Source organism: Nannospalax galili, unplaced genomic scaffold, assembly GCF_000622305.1.
Source record: "Nannospalax galili isolate Female #2095 unplaced genomic scaffold, S.galili_v1.0 scaffold2350, whole genome shotgun sequence".
Classification (NCBI taxonomy): domain Eukaryota; kingdom Metazoa; phylum Chordata; class Mammalia; order Rodentia; family Spalacidae; genus Nannospalax; species Nannospalax galili.
Window position 1 is genome coordinate 78778 of NW_008327468.1, and position 23593 is coordinate 102370.

A 23593-nucleotide genomic window follows, 5' to 3' on the forward strand; every position below is an offset into this window, starting at 1 on the left:
GTAAGCGCACCCGTGCCGTGGAATGCCCGCAGACGACAGAAGAGGCTGTCGGATCCCCTGAGTTACGATAGTTGTTAGCAGCCGTGTGCGTGCTGGGATTTCAACCCGGGGCTCCTGCAAGAACAGTGTTCTTAACCGATGAGTCATCTTTTGTTAATTTTTAAAAATATTTTATTTATTATTTTTATTTTATGTGTATGAGTGTATTGCCTGCATGTATGTAAGCGCACCCGTGCCGTGGAATGCCCGCAGACGACAGAAGAGGCTGTCGGATCCCCTGAGTTACGATAGTTGTTAGCAGCCGTGTGCGTGCTGGGATTTCAACCCGGGTCTCCTGCAAGAACAGTGTTCTTAACCGCTGAGTCATCTCTCCAGGCCGGATTTTGTTATTTTAAAGACAAGGTCTCACTATGCAGCCTAGACTGACTTTGGTTCTTGGGTTCCACTGATCCTCCTGCTTCAGCCTTTCAATTAGCTGCAACTGTAGATGTGTACCGCTGTACCCAATGTATTTCTCCAGTTAAAATAATTATTTAGCCCACTCCAGATAGGCATGTTGGGTAGCAAATGTTCTCATTTTCTTTTGATAGGGCTATAAATTAGTTCCTCATTCTCGAGGGAAATTACAGTAGTTGTCTGATATTTAGAACCTTTTATCTAGTACTTGAACTTTCAGATTTTTTTTTTTTTGAGACAAGGTCTCACTGTGTAGTCCTGGCTCTCCTGTAACTTACTACGTAGACCAGGCTGGCCTAGAAATCACAGATATCTGCCTGCCTTCGCCTCCTGAGTGCTAGGATTAAAGTTGTATGCCATCACGCCTGACCATTTGGAAGCTTTTGACAAATAATGGATTGATACAGAAATATGTGTGTGCACGTGTATGTATGAATGCATATATTTTTAGTCTTTGGAAAGAATGAAGTAGACCATATATGTCCGCCTAAAGAAATGTTCAGTGTATCAGTCAGGATTGGCTAAGTAATGCTACAGTAGTAACAAATTCCATAGGGTCATGGAATTAAAACAACATGGGATTGTTTCTTGCTCAGTTTCCAGAAAGTACTAATGGTAGATGCTGACAAATATTCTGGACAAAAGTTAAGGGTCTAAGAATTACAGTCAAGTATAAGAACTTCTAAATGATATTCTTCTCTGATTCTTCAGAGTCAGATAATCTTAAGGTACTTATTTCAAATTTTTATAAATAACAGGACAGAGTATTTGTTTTACTTTCAAATTACCAGTTCATTATGCTTAGAAGCAATCTCATTATCAGTACTACCATCCCTTTGAGCTGTTTTTAGGGTCATAGTCCTTGTATGGATCAAAACTGATAACAAGCAGTGACTTCTAGGTTAAAAAAGAGGATTTATTTTTGCACCTGTCTTTGTCTACCAGTTCAACAAAAATGTACACAAGTGCCACAGGATAGACTTTTATGTGAGCATGATTACACAAGTCTATAGCTTTGAGATCAGATTTTTCTAGTTTTAAAATTCTTATCTGGTCAATACTTAGAACTGACCCATTATTTTTTAGCCTAACATGTTAAGATCTTAACACATCTCTCCAGTTATACCTTCTCCCATCTATCATAATTCATTTTTCTTTATTTTTAAAATATTTTATTTAATATTCATAAATGCATATAATGTGTTTTGATCAATATATCCCCCATTCCCTCCCCTCCAATTCCTCTCCTATCCCTCACCACCACTTTCTCCTTCTAACTTCATGTTCTCTCTCGCTCTTGCTCTCTAAATAAATAAGGAAAGAAAGAAAGAAAGAAAGAAAGAAAGAAAGAAAGAAAGAAAGAAAGAAAGAACTGCCTGTATGTGCATGGGTGTGGGACCATCTTCTAGAGCATGTGTAGCTTCTCAGAACTCAAATCCCTCATGAAAACTGACTCCCTCTCCTCCAGCAGGCATCAATTGCTCATAGCTCCTGAGAGAGGGGTGGAACTTCATGAGCCCCTCCCCATCCATGCTGGGATTTTAGCCTGCTTGATCTTGTGCAAGTTTTTTGTATGCAGTCCCTGCTGCTGTGAGTTCATGTGTGCAACTGCACTGCCCTATCTGCCAAATACTGTTTCACTGCAAATGAGCCCTTAGCCTTGTGGGTAGGGAATGTGATATAGATATCCCATTTAGAGCATAGTACTCCACAGTCTATTTTTGGCATGACGATCAGTTTGGGTTTCTGTATTAATCACTATCTATTGCTCTGATGAAGGTTGAGAGATGTACTAATCTATGGGTGTAAAGATAAGAATTGAGGGGGCAGTTTACTACATGTCCATTTATCTTAACTCATTTTAATTTTGGTTCATTTCAAAAAAGGCAGATATTGATTACTTTTCTCTAAATACTTTTGTATGCTTATCATTTATTTATAGCTTTATCTTTTGATACAAAATTTATGTTTGAGGGGCTGGAGAGATGGCTCAATGGTTAATAGCGTTGGTTGCTCTCACGGAAGACCCAGGTTCAAATCCCAGCACCCACATAGTGGCTAACAACTTTCCATAACTCCAGTTCCAGGGAATCCAATGCCTCTTCTGGCCTCTGCAGGCATTGTATGACATGAGTGCACTTACACACATGCAGGCATAAACTCATACACATGAGAGTAAATAAAATAAAAAAATTTAAAAATTGATATTTGATAAAATGTACTAATGTTAAATGTACATTTGCTGAGTTTTGCCAAATGCATATACTTGAAACTACCCAACTCCCTATTAAGACATAGAACATTCTCACTACTCTAGAAATCTCTGCATGCCTCATCCCAGTCAATCCCTATCCACATATCCCATTCAGGAAGCATCCACTGTTCTGATATTTTCTCTGTAGATTTTTTCTTATTCTAGAATTTCATATAAATGAAATTATACAATATATACTCTTTTGTGGCTTATTCCATCACTATGTTTTTTATTCATTTATACTATTTAGCATATAATTTGCTCTTTTACATTTTTTTATTACATTTTATTTATTCTGTGTGTGTGTGAGTGAATGTGTGTGTGTGTGTGTGTGTATGTACATGTGTCACAGTGTGTGTGTGGAGGTTAGAGGACAACTTGTGGGAGTTGGTTCTCTCCTTCCACTATGTGGGTTCTGGGGATAAATGAACTTGAGTTGTCAGGCTTGGTAGCAAGTACCTTTACCTGACCTCTGTCTTTTTTTTTTTTTTTTTTTTTTTTTTTTTTTTTTTTTTTCTTTTGATTTTCACACACAGAAGTCTTCCAGACAGCTAGGCATGATGATTCATGCCTATAATCACAACACGTAGGGGGTGAAGACAGAAAGATCACATATTCAGAGGAATTTTGACTTCACATGAAGTTTGAGGCCAGTCTGGGCTATATGAGACCTTGTCTCATAAAACTTAGCAACAACACGAATTAACAAAGGAACAAAAGAAAGCTATCAAACCCCTTTCGGACCCTTTTCAAAAATGACTGTACTGTTTATATGTTGCCAAGTCCAAATCATTGATCTGTTTTTATGGTGATTGCTTTCTACAATATGTTTCAAAAACCTTCAGCTATTTCAAAGCTTCCAAGATATTCTCATATACATTCCTTGAATACCCTTTTTATTTCAGTTTTCACTTTCAAGTGAATGAGTTGACTCAAATTATTTTGTCTATAGTGTGAGGTAGGGGTTGTGATTCAGTTTACATTCTTAAAATAGTTATTTGAAATTCTTACATGATGGGTCAGACTATTTTATATTAAAGAAGACATAATTTAGATCTTTAAAATATAATTTAAAAATCTTTCCATTTCAGATTTTCAAATTCTTATTAAATTAGTGGCAGTATACTACTGATTCTGTTTCTCCTTACTCTGTTATATAGAGTTAAGTGTTGAAATTATAAATTCTCCTTGTAAAATAATCTGAAAATTATTTTTGTAGTTCTTCTATATTTTTTTTACAATTTTCTTAAGCAATACGTTCCCATTTCTTGAGATTTTTAAAAAAATTTATTGTTTTTATTTTATGTGTATGTGTATATTGCCTGCATATAGGTAAGTGCACCCATGTAGTGCAATGCCCATGGAGTACAGAAGAGGCTGTTGGATCCCCTGGAACTGGAGTTACGGACAGTTGTTAGCTGCCATGTGGGTGCTGGGATTTGAACCCGGGTCTTCTGCAAGAACAACCAGTGGTCTTAACCACTGAGCCATCTCTCCAGCCCCTATTTCTTAAGATTTTAAAGTGATTCATTTACTAGCAAGATTAATTGGCACAGCATGTGTCAATGCATTTCAGAAAATACCAAAGTAATGTAGTCCTCTGAGTATTTAATTTTAGATTATTTGGAATGACAATATGCTATCCTTTAGTGTCTCAAAATCATGGCTTTCCAGCTCTTTAATTGCAGAAGTAGTAAAATGTAGTATACTTGGAAGTCATTTTCGTGACAAGATCTCCTCTTGTCATACATCTAATTAGAATGCAGAATATTAAAAACAGCCTTGGACTTCCCACCAGGAAACACTCTTCTCTTGACCTGAATTGAGACAAATAAGATGGGGATTTTTGTGAGTTTAGATGTATTTTCCATCATAGTCATAGAACTGAACACAAATGATTGGATCTTATTGAAAGTAAACTTAAATATAAATTAAAATTTAAAAATCAAACATGGTATTAGAAAAAGAGACCTTAATTTCATTTTGTTCAACTTCTCTATCTCTTCTTAGACTAGTGATATCTATGTTAATTTCTTACTATCATGTTTTAGTGGGGTTTTGTTTGTTTTTTTGCTTGCTTATTTGTTTTTGACAGGGTCTCCCTGTAGCTTCACCTGGCCTGGAACTCACTATGTAGGCCAGGCTGACCTGGAACTCACTGAGTTCCTCCTCCTGCCTCTGCCTCCCAAGTGCTGGTATTAAAGGTGTGTGTCACCTTGCTCCGCAGTTTCTTGCCATAGTATAATGAGTCATGATGATGTATAGCAAGGTAATTTTTCTTTAAGCTTTTCTAGACTTTGAATTTTCCCTATCAATTTTATGGACACCTTTTCTATGTCTAGAAAAGCTTGATCGAATTATGATGCATCGTGTTGAATTTATAGATTAATTTGAGAGAATTTTGGTCATTATGAAATAGAGACTTCTCATTTATGAATATAATCTTGCTTATGCTACTTTATAGTTGTGCTGCTATTGTAAATTCATTTTAAAGTTACATTTTCTAGTTGGTTCTTGCAGGTGTGTTCAGATGCTATTTTTTTAACATTTCTTTTATATTGATTTCATTTTCTTTTGAGTTCTCACAATCTATAGAGAATCTTAGCTTTTTAATTTGGAACATATTGTAAACTATAAAAATAAATTTGCTTTTTTTAAATCTTTATACTTTTTCATATTTCTGTTATTATATGGCTAGTGCCTACAAGGAAACTTGTAAGAAAAATTTCCTGACTTTTAAAAAGGGATATGTACAGTATTTCACTACTGAGTGCATGTCTTACCATGGATTTTTGCTTACATGTAGATTTCATGTAGGGTTTTCACTTCTTTGCTCATAAAGGAGATAGGCTTGTTCTTTTGCTTTCTGACATAGTTTTTGTCTACTTTAAATAACAGTGCCTTACAGGATCCTGGTGAAATGGTTATCAGAACATCCAGCCTGGGCTTCTTAGAGCAGTTTTGTATAAGGTAGATACTTGTCAATTCTTTGAAGGTTTATCTAAGTAGCCTGTCAAACTGTATGGTGCTTCCTTTTATTAGTGGATAGATTACCGAATGATTCACTTTCTCTAAGGATGTTACGTCTTATTTCAGGTATTTCTTCTTGAAATGATTTGAAAAATTACATGGCTTCTAGAAACTTCCATTTATTTTAACCTTAGAATTTTATCACATTTAAGTCTGATACTATTGATTTATGCTTCTTGTTTTTCACATCAATTCCTCACAACTATTTACTATTTAGAAGTACAGTTTCAGCTTATTTTCTTTTTATACTTTATTTTCTATTTCATTAATTGCTATTCTTGATTTTATAATGTCTTTCTTTATACTTTCTGTTTTGTAACAGATTTATTTGTGTGTGAAGTGATTTTATTCTTGTTGCTTCTTTATTTTGAGGCAATATCTCATTCTTAGTCCATTTTGGTGTGGAACTCACTATGTCAACCAGCCTGGCCTCAAACTCTTGGTGTTCCTCCTGCCTCAGCCCAGAATGTTGGAATTATAGACATGTGCCACCACATCCAGCACGGATACTAGTTTTACTGTTAGTATTCAAGATTAGTTTTCAATCCTTTCTAAAAAATCACTTTAGGGTTTAATTTGCTTTCTAAGTACTACATCAACTTTCATATGTTAAACATTTGTCATAAACATTCACTAGCATTTTGGCTGATTGATGAAAGTTTTTAAAATTTCTAAATCTGTATGAGATTAGTTTTCTTTTAGTTCTTGATTTCTATTTAGTTAGAAAACATGGTTTTCATGATATTGAATCTTCATATTTATTGAGAACCCTTATTTTCTGAAATACATTAATTTTTCTCTTTCTTTTGAACTTTAAGTGAGTAATTCTATATCTACAGTTACCTTCCTTTGATGTTTTAGAGATATTGTTTTATTATCATCTATCCTCCACTGTGGAGGTTGCTGTGTTTTTTTGTTAATATAATTGCTCCTTTGTGGTCATATTCCTTCTTTTCTCTGGTTACATTTTCTTGTCTTTACCTTTTGGAAGTTCAATTAAAATATAATTTTTTTTTAACTTAGGATCTCCCTATGTAGTCCTGGCTGTCATGGAACTTGTTATGTAGACCGGGTTGGCCTGGATCTCACAGAGATCTGCCTGCCTCTGCCTCTGCCTCCTAAGTGCTAGGATTAAACACTACCATGCTCGTCTTGGAGCTGTTTTTAATTCTTGGGTTGGAGAATTATTCTAAGCCATATCATATGCCTCTTCAAATAGCTTCTCATTTATTTTCTGCTTGGCTTCTCAAACTGTCATTGTTTTGTCATATATTCATTTATTTTTTTCATTTTGTGCTACCTTGGAATTTTCCTGAAATCTTTCCTATGGTTCCTATGACTGACTGTACTTTCTAGTTACTTAAGTGCCATCCATCCATCCATGCATCCACGCATTCATGCATCCATGCATCCATCCAGCCAGTCAGCCAGCCAGCCAGCCATTATCATCATCTCTCTGTGTATGTGTGGCACCTCAAGCCTTTCTCATGGCTTCTCTGTTTTATCTCTTTAATAAGCTTAAATAAAATGTTTGAACCATTGCTGATTTTTCTCCTGTTGGCCTAAACTCAGGAGATGCTAATTCTTCTATTATATCTGCTGACTCTTACGGAGATTTGTTTCCTTTTATATTTTATGAGCTCATCTGAAACTACTTTCTTCTTCCACTATGGTGTTCTTTATTGCTTGGGTTGGTTCTTCAGGAGTAGTTTTTTAAAGGCCTTTTATTTTGAGCTAATTGTAGACTTACAGAAAAGTTTTCAAAATACTACAGAGAATTCTCATATACCCTTCCCCCAACTTCCCCTATTATTAACATCTTACCCATGGCATAATTTTCAAAACAAGGAAATTAACTTTGGGATAATACTATAAACCAAAAACCTTATTTGAAGTTCCCTGATTTTTTTCCACTAAGGTCCTTTTTCTGTTCCAAGATCCTTTCCAGGATCCCAGTCTGCATTTAGTCATTGTTTATTATTAGCATTCCATAGGCTGTAACAGCTCCTCACCCTTCTCTTGTCTTTTATGACCTTGACACTAATGTCCCTCAATTTAGAGTTGTCTGATGCTTTCTCATGGTTGAAATAAGATTATACCAAAGAAATGATGTTTTGTCCTTTTTAGTATGTCATACTGAGTTCCTGGTATCAATATTTCTTAACTGCTGGTGATAAGCAGCAGTTGATTGAGGTGGTGTCTGCCATGTGTCTCCACTGTCAAATTGCTGTCTTTCCTACCATTCCCTTTGTAGCTAATAAATGCATTGAGAGGGAGACTTTGAGGTTAACCAAATCTTACATTTCCTCAAAGTCAACTACATTTTTAGTATACAGAACAACTTTCAGAGTGGCTTTGTTTTTGTCGCTCTAAGCTGATCAGAATTAGTCTTAATTTTGTTACTTATTTATTGCCACAAAGCTTTACCTAGTGGTGAGTAAAATAAATTTGCCCTCCAAACTCTGAATAGGCAAAATAATCGCTTTGGGTTGTAGCAGATGATGTCTTTTAATTAATTATTTTTATTTTCTGTATATAAGGGTTTTGCCTGCATGTGTAAGTGCATCCATGTCATGCAATGCCTGCAGAGGACAGAAGAGGGCAGCAGATACCCTAGAACTGGGATTATGGATGATTTTTAGCTGCCATGTGGGTGCTGGGAACTGAACCTGGGTCCTCTGCAAGAGTAGCCACTGCTCTTAACCACTGAGACATCTCTTCAGCCCCACAGATTATATATTTTAAGCACAGAAATATATTTATATATTATATAAAAGCTATACATATCCATATACATACATATGTATTTTACATGCAACAATTCAGCCGAAAAAACCTTATCATCATGTTTCTTGGCCAGTGGGTCGAGTCTATTAATCCTTCTGAGCCTTCTTTGACTTCAGTTGCAGCCCTTTGCAGTTCTAGCTTTCTGCAAAGATTTCATGAGTAGGAGTTCCAAACTGCTACTCTCCATGGCCAACGGTTTGTCTCATGTGTCTGAGTGAGCACTGAAACCCAAGCTCTTATTGCTATAGGGTTTTTCCCCAACTGGTTCCAGCTGCTACCTGTTAACTTACATATCTTCCTCTCTGGCGATCAGATCCGTGTTTGCCTTAGTACCTGGGGAGGGTTCTCTTTTCTTGCAAGCTCACCTTGCATAGGCAGTTTGAATTGCTGCCTATTCTACCATTTTTTGCCATATACAATCTCTGCTATGCCATAAGAATCTCTAAAATTACATTGGAGAAAACACTGACTAGACATATTTTATTAGGGACTGGTACATCATTATTAGCATGGATGCTGAAGTGGGTTTAGTAGTGATCATATAGGCCTAGTTAAAATCAGCTCCACTACTTAAAAATCTTAATCACTCTCAGGCATTTCTATTTTTGAAGACTATCCATTCTTATAACCTTGAGTTTTATGGGATACTAGAAAAACATTCTTGGCATTTTAGAATAAATAAACCATATAATGTTGTGCCAAAATAGATAGGGTTTTTCTTGTGTTTTTAAAGAGTGGAAAAAGGACCAGTGCCTTTTCTAGGTTGTATATATACATATACATTTATATTGTGTTTATTTCTTTTTTCCATGATTATATTCTTGTGCAAGTGGGCAAGTCATTAACAGTGCAACTATGATTTTATCCCAAATTGCAATGTGCTAATGGTCCTTCTTTGAAATGAAGGTTTTGTGATCAAAAGCAAGGCAGCTATGTAGCCACATAGCTGCTAACAAATGAAGCAGTTACTGCCACACATGCTTCTTCTTTAATTAGATTCCAACTGGTGTTTTAAAAAAGTGGACCAGTAAGTAAATGCTATTTGTAGTTCCTCAGATGGAGAATTATGTTGTAAAGTTGAAAGTGTAAATAAGAGGCTACTTAGGGCAGGAGGGTAATGGCATTTGGCCACCTTAGGGCAGAATCTGGCTGATTTTTATTCAAGTAAATCTTGCAAGCAAAGGTACTGGGTGTAGAAGGTGTTCCTCACAGTGCAGTGCTGAAGCATAGAAGTTTATGTTTCATGTATGGCAGATTCTATAGCAAGTGAGAGAGGTTCAGGTGTATTTTGTCTGTGGTCTGGTTCTTCTAGTTCTGGGCTTCCCAATCTGGATCACTCTTAACACCATTTTGAAGGGGGCTCTTTCTGGTGGTACTGTTTAGATTCTGTTTCCACTCAACAGTTATGATCCTATTTATGTATGGGGGTATATGCATGTGTGTGCCTGTGTGCATACATGTGGAGGCCAGAACAGGATCTTGAATGTCTTCCTCTATCTCTGTTTGCTTTATTGCCTCAAGATAGTCTCTTGCTGAACCAGAAGCTCATCATTTTGGCTAGACTGGCCAGCCTATGAGCTCTTGGGATCTGCCTGTTTCCAACCCCCCAGTGCTGGGGTTAATAGGCATGTGTAGCCATGTCCAGCTTTTTACATGGGTGTTGTGGATTCTAACTCAGTCTGCATGCTTGCAAATCAAGCACCCCTACCCACTAAGTCATTTCTCTAGCCCCAGTTATAATCCCATTAATAGAACATTCCCAGACTTATAATGGCCTTTTTCATTTTCGAGACAGAATCTCACTATGAAGCTGGCCTGGAACTTGCAATCCTCTTGCCTCAGCTTCCTGAGTGCTGGAATTGCAGGTGTACATCACCGTGCTTGCTTTATTTTGGTATTTGTTAAAAGACAATTCATTCTATCACATCCTACTAATAATAAGTAACATTTATAAGAATACCTAGCTCCTTACTGTGACAAACACTTCAAGAAATATTTGTACATACTCATTTATTTAATCTACACAGCACTCCAATAAAATTGGTATGATTATAACTTATTTTGCAGATAAGGAAACTGAGAACATAAGGATTGTGGGCCTGGGATCTGTACCATGCAGTTCAGCAATTCCATTATACATTAAGATTTAGATTCAAGTTAGCTAAGGTTGACAATTCATTCAGGCTCTTGTAGTGCCTTTGGTTCTTCATCTGTGAAATGGGAGGTTACTGGACCCATTTGGTGAATTAACATATGCTAAGCATCAAGCTAGGAAATGCCCATGGCATTAACTCCATTGGCTTCCCCTTTCCACTGGTCATGTGGAAGGTACTCTCTGGATATAGAAAGCACAGCATGAGACCTTGCCTTTTCCTGACATCGTCTTGCTTGTTTCTGCCTTTTCTGGAAGGCTGTTGTCTAAAATAGGACTAGGATTTTGCAAACTTCCTAGGTGTATACCCCTTCCATTTTTCTTGCTATTATTATTTTATTTTTAGATTTATTTATATTTTGCCTAGTTTTAAAAATAAAGGTTTATTTGTTTTTACTTTATGTGTATGAATGTTTGCCTGCATGTACGTGTGTGTACCACCTATGTTTGTTCCTGGTGCCCACGGAGGCCAGAGAGTGTGTCAGAACTGGAGTTACAGTTGTGAGCCACCATGTGAGTGCTGGGAACTGAACCTCAGTCCTCTGCAAGAGCAGCAAGTGCTCTTAACCACTGAGCCATTTCTCCAACCCTTATCTTGCCTTGATTTAAAAATTAATTTAAAATGTCTTACAAACATGCAGATAATTCTACATTATAAAATAGACATACTGGGCTGGAGAGATGGCTCAGTGGTTAAGAGCACATACTGCTCTTGGAGAGGTCCCGAATTTGATTCCCAGCATCTTATGTCAGACAGCTAGCAATCACCTATAACTCTAGCTCCAGGCAGATAAAAATCCTCTTGCTCCAAGGGCACCTGCATTCGTGTGCACATATCCATATACAGACACTTACACATAGTTAAAAAGAATTTAAAAATTAAAAGACACCAAACCCCCAGACATACAAATAATAAATATAAAAGAAAAAAATGAATGTAGGAAACAACAGTGGATCCAGAAATGAGGCTGGCACACAGAGTGCATTTACAGACTCCAAAGTCATTGGTGTTTACTACTAATGAGCCATAGTCTAGGCTCTGAACTTCTTAGAAGTTAACGTGAAATAAAAGATGTAGATTATTTATTTACAGGATGCCCATGGTTTATGAAACAACAATAAGCCAGTGGCTGAGGAGAAGGAACCCAAATTCAGAATCCAAGAAAAACATTCTCCTCTGACTACTCACAGCAAAGACCCTCTGATAGGCAAGTGGCATTCTTAGGAACATGCCCACCAGATACTTGAAAATTAGCTCCAAGTGCCTAGTTCTGATCTTATTCCTTCGAAGGAAAGAATAGCTCTTCATTAGAATGCTGTCTAGTTAATAGTGTCATGTGCCATAGCCCAGGTACCCAACGTCCTGAGGCCCAGCTTCACATAGAGTATGAAGGTGCCTCGTGCTGACCTGTAGATGAGGAAGAATGCAAAGAGGGTGGGATATGGGAGATCGGATTCATCTTTCATAGTCTCAAAACATCAGTGTTGTACCAAATAAGCATTTCCTTAGCTTATAGATCTGTGGGTTGGCTAGGTATTGAGTGGTCTGAGCTGGGCACAGCAAGGATCACTCTGATTCATATGGTTCTCCAAGTGTAGGAGAACCAGCTGCAAGGTTCTATGAGACCAAAGAAAGGCCGACAGATTTAGGATTGCCAAGTACAACTTATTGGGAGACTTGTATCCAGGAAGATGTTTTGGACAGCAGCATGACAGGTAGATACCTGCATTATGAGACAGAAGGAGGGGACTTACATAACGGTCAGGGCAAAAGTGACTTCATCCAAACAAAAATGTATCTGGTTTGTCTCAAGCTCATGTCATGGGTGTCAGGCGTGTTTGTGGAGCTGCAGTCTAGGTCGTAAAGCTCCTCACAACACTCTAATGATTTTGTCTATTTATAGTTAGAGTATGCTGGGAAACTATGTAAGGAAAACAGACTATGGTTGCTCAGAGGCGGTCATGGTAGTTATACTCAAGATGGCTGCAGCCAGGTCCAGCTGAATCCCTCGATTGTCTTTTTCCTCTGAGGAGCAGTAGGCTAAGCTGGACATACATTCTTCTGTTGGCTCAAACAAGTCCAACCCCATTGTCAAGGGGAGGGAAGTTAATCCAGCTGGTCACTTTAGAAGTTGAGACAATACACACAGGAAAGGCACAGATACAAGGAGAGTGAAGTGTTGAGGGGGTGATGGAATAGCTCACAGAAGAATGGAGCTGACTGTGGGCAAAGCTGAATTCCCCATCTTCCTGCCACACCCTCAGGAGAATACTCCTGCTGCCACTATGCAACTTGAATTTGCCTCTGCAGTAGGTTTGGTATAAAGTAATATGACTGTAGCGAGTCACTGTTAAACCAGATTGGCTCTATGCAGATTAGAGCCTCTGAGGGACAATTCGGTGGTGGTCTAAGAAGACCTGTGGGGCAGCACTTGTCATAGTTGCTCACTCCCTCTGCGAATATGACTGGGTCCTGAAGTACGAGGGAAGTTAAGGGTATGACTGATGACCAGTCCCCCCTCCCCCCTCATTTTGTTCGATCTTAAATCACTCATACTCTTATTTTCCTTTATGTTTTAAGTTTTAAAAGTTATTATCATTGTGTGTGTATGGTGTGAGTGTATGGTGTGAGGATCAAACTCAGGCTGTCAGGCTTGTACAAGTGCCTTTACCTGCTGAGCCATCTTGCCAGTCCTTCCCTTACTTGATTTTATAAGTAGAAATGTAAAACATTTAGTAGATAAGCATGGTTATTCTAATTTTTGATGTAGAGTCATATATACTTTACAGAGGAAACTATCAGCGTATGAATTTTTTTCTATTACTTTTACAACTACTATATTTAGGACTGACAGTCTGTGGTTACATGCTCAGGTTCATTAAATAGACTTTAAGTACAGTATGTTTAAAACAAGCAGCCAAGAACAAGTTCTCATAATGTTATCTGGACTGAAAATGAATTTTTACTGAAGCTTCAAAGTTTAAAAAAGCTCCAGCCACTGTCAAAATGTAGTCAGGGGTTTTCCTAAGTTGTTTTTGTGACTTCTGATTCTAATAAGTGTTTTAATGTTCAGACTGGTGCCACCTTCTCCCAAACTCAGATTCGCTATGGAAGACTTGAAAAATATTCTGAAATTGGCTATGATGAAAAATTTAAAGACATTTTATACTTTATATTTAGGTAAGATTATAGATTTTTCAATTAAAAAATTATGTGTCTGTGTATCTCTCTGTATATGTGCATGTATGTGTGTGCAAGTGCAGGTACCCATCAAGGCCAGAAGAGACCATTGGATCCACTGTTTGCGGAGTTATGGCCACCTGGCATGGGTGCTAGTACCTGAACTCTGGTCCTTTGCAGGAGCAGCAAGTGCTCTTAACCACTGAGCTATGTCTCCGACCCTAGGATGTATATTATTTTCATCCTACTATCATTTCTGATTCGTGTGTTGGCATATGTGACCCAGTTGCCTCAATAACTAGTTGTCATTTGAACATAAACCTGAGTCTGTTAAGTGATCCTAGCATAGGACCACTGCTAAGGTTTGTGCAGACTGTAAAGTAGCTTGGGTATTGGGACAAGGCTCTTCACATTTATTTTGTCACCTTCTTTCCTTACCAAACTTCCAACTCAAATGTGACTTCTTCATCTCTGAATCAAAATGTTATCTTTTTTTATAAGTATTTGTACCTTCTTTTCCTGTTGTCTGGGAACATATATTTGGACTAGGTATGACTCAATCCCTCCTTTCTTTATTCCCACTGTATATAAACACACACACACACACACACACACACACACACACACACACACACACCATGTATAACAAAGCCTATGGGATTCATGAACCATAACACACTAGCACTCAGAGACTGTTTTAGAGACCTCTTTGTAAAGTTGCATGAACAGTGAAAAATGAAATCGGGATTCCCATGCAGCATCTAAAAATGATTTATTAGATTAAAATTTGGCATTTGTTTGTATGTCCTCTGAAACTAGTTCTGTTATGATCACAATAAAATGTATTATGGTTTCAGCAAGAATAGGCCATTTTGAGAAACAAACAGACCAAAATGAGGAAAGTCTTGTACTAAAGCCTAGAAAAACTTAGGATAGGAGGCACTATAGGAGATTGGAAGTAGAGGAAAACCAAGAGTAAGTCTGAGAACTATCTTCAGAAACATTCCCCTACAAATGTTGAAACAATGAAGGAAGTAGAGAGGGATAGAGGCAGAGCTGAACAAATAGAAATAAAGAAATAATCAACAATTGTCTTTCATCCTTTTTCTTTTTTCTTCTTTCTTTCTTTGTGGTGGGGGAAGGCAGGGGAACTCAAGATCTGGAACACTCTAAGCATAGCTATTCCATTGAGCCACACTTCGAGCTGAAAAAGGAGGAAAAAAATGTATCTGGAAATCCAGAGAACTCATTGTTCCAAGAAAAATATAAGAAAAGAGATCACTAACTATACCTGGGTAAGGATTTAAAACGATGTATAAAAGACAAGACCCCTAGAAACATCAAAGTAAGATGGACACAAAACAAAGCCTAAAACTACCACCACAGCAATGGAACCAGGGACCTAAAAACCAGAAAATTATGGCCGCAGGTATTGCAGGGAAACAGATCAAATGTTCAATATCTGAGGGTAAACAAAACAGGGACAAGTTGCTTTTTGTACATGGGTCATCAGAAATGCTTTTAAATCTTCAAGAAAACTGAAAACACAACTTCTTTAGTAAATTATTCAAAGTAGCATATTACTTTAATAAATTAGTCCAGTACATGAAGGAAAAAAATGAAAAGAACTCAAGGGGCACCTCTTAAATAAATGGAGCAATATCGACCATTAAAATAGATTTCCTAGATATACATACCCTTATAAAAATTGAAAGCTAGAACATTTCAAAAGGGTGAATGGTACCACTAAAACAATTTAAAAGGTATATCTATCATATGCTTTATGCTATAGATAAAATCACATTGCCAAGACTTAGGAAAAGACAGTTCAGAGACAAAGGGCTGAATTTCTCATACTTCATCTGAGAGTAAAATTATTTTTCATTTTTACCTTCGACAATTGGGTGAATAATGGTTTATAATATTTTAAGGAAATTTCAAGTTAATCCACAGTAGAATTCTGAATAGAATTGTAAAACTTAAGAGGAAACCACTAGCTACAGTCTTTATTGCAAAAGACAAGCAGTAATAGATGATAAGCAATTAGTAAAAACCCAAAACAAGATGACAGGGAGAAAAAGTCATAGAAGTCTTGATCATAAATGTTGGCTCCCTGATTACTATTAGGACTATACCTGCTCTAAGTTCGCACATAATCATCTCTCCTTTACTTTCCCATTCGATTCCTTGAGCTCCTATTTGTTCTGAACTAGTTGGAACAAGAAAGCATTTGGAATTTTAGAGTTAATTATATTTGGCAATATTTGCATAGGCTTTACCAGTTGGCTATGTCTAATCCAAAAACCCTACATCTGAAATGTTCCAAAATCCATAGCTTCTTATGGATGCTCAACATGTATCAGGAATTCTTTTGGGAGAATTGCCAAGTATATTTTTATCTCATTTTCCCTCTCCTAATTTTCCTAGGCCAAACAAATGCAGCTCTAGTTGATGTCTCTAGCTCTTCTCTCCTGTCCTCTTCTCTGTCCCAGCACAGCTCCATGGTGGGCTTTCCTTCTTACAGCTTCTTGGGTGCTTGTCTGATACCTAGCTCTGTTCTTATTGCTGTCTTGTCCAATACCCTTCAGTGTTCCTTCACCAGCAGAAGAAAACCAGGGCACCCACACATGATGCACATGCTTGCCTTTCCTGATTGGGCCTCATTTGTCAGCTCTCTAAATTTATCTCTTGCTTTGTTTCCGCTATGTTCTTGTCAGCTGAAGAACTCTGACCATCTTGCTTCAACTCTTGTCCCCTACCAATTACTATCTGTCCTTGAACAAATTAACTGAAGCTCCCTAGGCTTTAGTTCCTAATCAATACAATGGAGACAAAGTTCCTACTGAAAAGATTGCCAGAAGGAGTAAATGAGTCTGCGCATATAAAACTCCTGCTGGCAATACTTTACATGGCTTCTCAAGCACCATCGTCTTGCTCTGTTTCAGTCTCAGAAAATGTGGTTCTTTTTGTTCTCAGCACCCTTCCCATCTCCCTTTGTACTTTATTGGCTAGCAAGTTGCCATTCGTCCTTAAGGACTGCACCGCTAGCAGCTCTGCGAGAAAGCCTTTCTGAATTTTTCTTTTTTAAATCGTGCTTTTATATGTCATCCAAGTCTTTCCAGTTGCAACTGTATTACTTTCATAGTAGATTCTTTAGAAAAATGAAGACTATTTATATTATAATTGTTTGGTAGGAATAAGTATTAAATTACTGTCTTGATTATAAGCACATAGAGGGCACAGGCTCCATTCTGTATTCTGCCTGTGTGTAATCAGTATGTACTATTGGTCACCCTCCACGTAAGTCTTACTGATTGTTGCAGAACTCTGCCTTTATAATCATTGGCTTAGGAGTCAGTAGCTGATAAAGCTTAATGTGCCAGATCTCACACTGGTGCTTGCAGTTTTTTCTGGGAATCATTATTTGAAAACTGAAAAACTAAGGATATTATTTAAAGGGTAAGATACAAGATAGTGAAGATCTGGGGACTATGAATAAGGTTCATCAGCCATTATTTTTAAGACCATTAATGAATTTTTATGATAATACATATATATATATATAATATATACACACAAACTGCAATAAAATGAGTGAAGATTTAAAAAAAACAGGTAGCAAAAAAAGCAAAATAAAAATAAAAATAAAAATAAAAAACCTAGAGAGATGGCTCAGCAGTTAAGAGCACTTAACGTCTCTTGCAGAGGCCCTGGGATATAATTCCTAGTATCCACATGGTGGCTAACAACTATCTGAAACTCTAGTTACAGGGGATCTAATACTGTCTTCTGGCCTCTGTGAGCATTGCACACACATGGTTCACTTACATATTTTTAGGCAAAATACTCAGACACATAAAATAAAAATAAATTTAAAAAAATTGAAAACTTAGCCAGCAACCAAGTGAGAAACAGTTAAAAGGAAAACAAAAGACAAGTAGGCTGGCACCCCAGCACTTTAGGAAGTGGAACCAGGAGCATTGGAAGTTGGAGGCCAGCCTGGGCTACACAGTGAGACTCCACCCCCAAATGAGACAAATAGAGAAAAATGATCCCTGAACATAGGATGGTGTCAATGCAAAGGAAGGTAGCAGAAAATGAAAACCTTTACCAGAAAATGAAATGACTATTTATCCATTTCTTCCCATATTGCAAGTTAATCCCCAATACTCAGCTTTGTGTTTGCTTTACCAAAAAGAAGTTCATGCAATTTAAGAAACAATAACGACAAAAATCACTGTCACTTCAGCTCATTTAAATGCATATTGTACCAAATGGTACAACTATAGATGAATATGTTAAAGGATGTCTAAAATTATACCTCTGTGAAGAAGAGACTGTTAATAATGTAGAGCAATGGCTCTTAACTGCATGAGAAAATCTTTTTGTTTGGCTACACTCAGACAGGCCTTGAATTGACTTTACCAAGACATAACGAATTTCCAACAAATAAATTAAAATTATCATGTACATTTCACTACATGTCAAAACAGAGAGAACCGTAGTATTTGCTGTGAAATGAAGATGAGAATAGTCATAAAGAGAAAATAAGAAACTGCTTACAGTTATTTGGAGCAAGAAAGCAGGGTCAATGATTTTCAATGCAGATGTACTTTTCTTTTCAAAAATACATCAAAAAATCGATTTACAAAGCAGATGAATTTGGCAGTAATTATTTATACTGTCATAAGATTGTTTAGTTTCAAAAGGATATATTTCAAGGTTCAGCATGCTCGTTTGCCATTAAGAACTTGACAGAAATTAGAGGAATTTACAGCTAAGATGGTGGGTGCCATTGCCAATTACAAATGACCAAAATGAAGATAGCCTGTCTTTATGTGTAACAAAGAGTTAAAGAGGGCATCTAGTTTGATTTCTAAAATTCCTTATTTGTGGAGTTTTTGAGATCCAGGCAGTATATAAAGGAAGGCCACCTGGAGCTTGTTAGTTCATCACTTTAAACTTATTCTTTGAATATGACTATTTAAAACAAGCAGACCATTTTCCCTTTCCATTCTGCAGGTTAGTTCTGAGACTTTCTGTCATTAAAAACAGCTCCCTTTCCTCAAAGAGGATCACTCTTCCCATTGACTACAACTTGAAACGATCTGCAGCATAAGATGTGAATCAAAAATTATTCTCACTCTTTATAGTTCTAGTCACTATGCTGTGCTTTTCATAGCTTGCTAACTTAACCCTAGGTTTTTGTCTTTCAGCAAACGGTTTATTGTAGAGGGTTTAGAATGTACCAGGGACAATGTAAAGTGTTACAGATTCAGAAGTGAACAAATAGCCCCAGCCCTTGTATAACTTACACTCTATATAGTATGCAAAATCAGTAAGGAAATGATACACTAGGCTAAAGTGTGATGGGTAGCACTGAACAAAAGAGAGCAGGGAAGTGATTAGACTTGTAGAGGGACCGTCAAACTTCGAACAGGACTAGTCATTGAAAACCTCATGGAGAAAGTGTCTTGTGAGCAGATGAAACGATACTCAAGCTATCTGCCCAAGACTGTTCTGACCTTCTGGGGAAAGAATATTGGAGCTAGAAGGAACAGCAAGTACTGAGGCCCTGGAGTTGGAGAATGTCTGACTTCTTTGAAAAAGAGCAAAAAACATAGCAAGGCCCAAACAGAGGTAAAGATGGAAACAGTCATAGAGGATGAGTTCCAAGAGTGGCAAAACAGAGGACTAGATCACCCTGGGTCTTGAGGCTGTCGAAGCTTTTGAGTTCTATGTTGAGAGAGAGGATAAGCCCTCAGACAGTATTGAGCAGGATAATGGCATGATCTGACTAATGTTTGGCAGGATCATCCTGGATATTAGGGCAAAACAAATTCTCTCATGCAAATGCTCTTGCCCAGTTTCATTGATAAGGAGCTGAGGCTCAGAGAAGTGAAATTTACCATTTGTTACTGAATTAGTGGGACTGGAATTTTAATTCAACTCCGAGTAGTTCCGAAACTCTCACTTTCCCCCCACCAAACCATAGTCTTTCTCAATTGAAAACAGGGTGATGACCATGGCTGGCATAGATGGCTTCCTTATAGTCCTAAGTGACCATACTTTCTCCTCTCTGGCGTTTTTTGGCCTCTCTGGTAAGGGCACCGTGTTGTATGACTCCTGAAGAAACCACTTATCCCTTATGTTCATAAATGCACTCCCTGAAGGTGGCACTGCCTAGCCAGGTAGCCATATGTGATGGCCTAGTGCTCTCATGAGGCTGAAGAGCTTTGTACGTGAATTTGCGCTCCAGTTAGGCCCTAGCAAAACTGATGTATGTTTCCATCTCTCCCTCCTCTGATATGTATTCTGCCAGCTGCCTCAGTCACACTCTGCTGTTTGGCAGTGCCCTAGTCCAACAGTATGCTATGCAGGGATCTAAGTGACAGTAAAGTGGGGATTTCTGCTCCGCTTGGGTAACTTCGGCCTTCAGGTATGAGAGAAAGCCAGAGGGAATGCAGGATGTGAGCAGATGTGCATGACTTCTGATTAGAGGAAGCAAAACACATTTTATTTGATGAATATCAAATTGAAGGAAATGAGAAGGGGTGCTACTTAATTGTCATCAAAACTGCTGCTTGGTTTAATTTAGGCTCAACCAGATTTTCTTGTAAGCCTTGGGGCCTAAGGCTTAGGCTCTTGGGGGCCTTGTTTATGCTGAAACTCAATTTTTTTAGTTCATTTGAAAGACATCACTTAGACTTTAATGATTCAATATGTAAGAAAATACCCTGAGATTCAGAGCTTTAAAATGAAGATTTGATTCACCATCACTTGACTAGATGACTTTAATGGAATTAAAGCTTGTAAAGCTGTTTAGCATTTCATGTTTCAGAACTCTATGTAGTTACTTCAATACCCTAGAGCAGTTTGGCATTCCTTTTTTTTCAGTCTTATGACTTTAGTTACAAAAACAGAATCATGTCAGCATCTCTTCTAAGATTAACTAAATAATACTGTTATTAATGCAGTACCATAGCACAGATAATGTTAGTGCCAGGAATGTAGTGTAGTGTTGATAAAGAAAGGTAATTAGATATGGGAATCTTTGAGATAGTTAATATTAATCATTGAGCACATCAATACTATCTGTAGATGAGGGTTTTTTTTAGGATTTCTTTTTTTTATTTTTAATCATTTGTGTACGTATGTTTCTGCATGTTGGTTTATGCACAAGAGTACAGTGCCTATAGAAGCCAGAATAAGGGATTAGATCCCCCTCAAGTTGAAATTATAGGTGGTTGTGTGTGGCCTTGTGTGGATAATGAGAATCGAACCCTTATCCTTTCTAAGAGCAGTACACACTCTTAACCTCTGAACCATATCTCCAGCTCCAGTAGGTAGTTTTTAAAGTACATTTCTCCTCAGTGATTGGACCATAAATAATGAGATGAGAAGTTGGTATCAGATCTCAAGTTTACTGAAGTTTTAGTTGAAGATGGCCTATGTGGTAGAAACTGGACTTTTGCTCTTGTGGCTCTACAAAGCTAAAATGGATTATATAGAAAATAGATCAGCAATTCCTCAGTAGGTTAAACAAGGATGATTATACAGTCCAGAAATCCCACTCCTGAATACATATCCCTCCCCAATGTGGAAAGCAGGTGCTCAGTTTGGCATAGAGGCACACATTTATAATCCCAGCACTTGGGAGGCTGAGGCAGGAGTATAACTGTGAGTTAGAACCAAGCCTGGACAATATAGTGAGTTCAAGTCCAGCCTGGGATTTGTAGCAATACCTTGTTTTTTAAAAAAACAACACAGCTATTCTAACAAATCTTTGTACACAAATAGTCATAGCAGCACTGTTTACAATAGTCAAAAAGTAGAAGTAAGCCGGATACCCATCAATACTCAGACAAGCAAAATGCGGTGTATTCATACAATGGATATTATTCCACCATAAAAAGGAATCAAATACTTACACATGCTACCATGCAGATGAACCCTGAAAGCACTGTGTTATGTGAGAGAAGCCAATCACAGGAAAACACATGATTCCATTTATACAAAATATCCAAATTTGGCAACTCTGCAGAGATATAAAGCAGATTAGTGAATGCCATGTAGGGGAGAGGGCTGGTGGGAGGAAGGAAAGGGGTAACTGCTTAATGGGTCCAGGGTTTCTATGGGGTGGTCTAATGTTTCAAAACTAGATAAAGGCAGTAGTTGCAAACCATTATCCATGTCCTACATGTTGGGAATGGTAAATTTCATGCTATGTGTATTGTACCACAATAAAAAAAAAAATAGAATGGGCTACTTTTGGAAAGATTTCCTAATTCTTTGAGAAGTCTGTTGAAGTTGGGCAAGGTGGACCAAGTCCTCAAGAACATGAAAGATGCAGGGCAAAGTAACAGCAGCTGCATTGTCCCTTTAGGTCTGAGTAGTGAGGCACAGACCCGCTACATATGAGCATAGCACTGTACAGGCCGCAGTGCAGGGCTTTGCGCTGGGCCGCTGCTTCCTGTGTGGGGCAGCTTGGTTGTACAGTGCTCACGTAAAGCCAGGGAATGCTGAGGGATATTGAGCTATTTAAAACAAGCATATGGAAGCCCAGCAGATAGAAATTTGAGCTACAGTGAAGCCAGGATAATTTTAGTTTATCCAATGAAAAGGAAAATAAACTTTTATGATCTGGAGGTGCTATAATAAGTTTAGTTAAAGGTGCATGGAAAGTTTCTAGTTACTGCTACGCAAGTTTTTTTCCCTTGTCCTTGGGACTGTGCCACTCACTCCTCTTCATACTATGTTCTACCCTCAAAGAGAAAAAGCTTTGAAATTCTTTTTGTTTCAGGCAGTGAAAGTGATATTTTATTATTGTAAAACTAAAAAAAAAACATAGAAGTATATTTTATGAAAAGCAACTCCAGCCATCAGAGACAATGCTCTTGATATTTTGGCATGTATGTGTCTTGTGAGGTTTATTTTCTCTGTTACTCTATAGGCATCTGTATCTTTAGTTTTACTGGGATCATACTATGCTTATCAATAGAGCATCAGCGTCTTTTATACCTGTATATACAAACTGTTAATGGTAGTATGGTATTTCGTTTTATGCATGGTCATGACTGATTATTCCATTACTGGTGAAATAAATGATCCCAGGCTATCCCTGCAAAGCCTCCCCTGCGCTCAGTCTACCCTCTGTCAGAGATGGTCATTGACTCAGGGTTTCTAAGATTATTTCCTTGTGCTGACTAATTTCAGTTCTTAAAACAGAGGTTAATGAAATCTCTTAATCCCTTTTTTCTCTTGCTATAACAAAATACCTAAGAATTGGTAGTCTATGAAGAACAGAAACATGTTTGGCTAAGAGTTTTGGAAGCTGGGAAAGAACATGATGCCGATAAATGCTGAGGGCCTTCTTGTTGCATTATAATGTGGCAGATAGTATCACATGGCATGGCAGAGCAAGCACGCTAGCTCAGGGCTCAGTTCCTTCCCTTATGAAACCATTAATGCCATCTCAGGAGCCCGTCCTCATGACCTCATCTAATTCTAATTCCCTCTCTAAAGGTCTATCCCCAAATTCTAGTAACATTAATTTAGGGCTTAAACTTCTAACACATAAACTTTGGGGGGATATATTCAAATCATATCATGGACTTCAAGAAAAGTGGTCCATACAAACTCTGCTCAGGGCTGGGACTCATTGATAGAGTGTGTGTGCAAGGTCCATATACATGGATTCAAATATCACTTTTTAAAATATTTTATTATTTAT

The 23593-nt window shown here is 37.6% G+C and overlaps 1 protein-coding gene and 1 pseudogene across 1 annotated transcript in view; one reads left to right on the top strand and one right to left on the bottom strand.

Moving 5' to 3' along the window:
* Positions 1–23593, top strand: part of Efhc2 (EF-hand domain containing 2) — a gene marked incomplete at its 5' end in the record, with an annotated part of 127647 nt that overhangs the window by 66956 nt on the left and 37098 nt on the right.
* Positions 1311–1426, bottom strand: LOC115069934 (annotated as a pseudogene).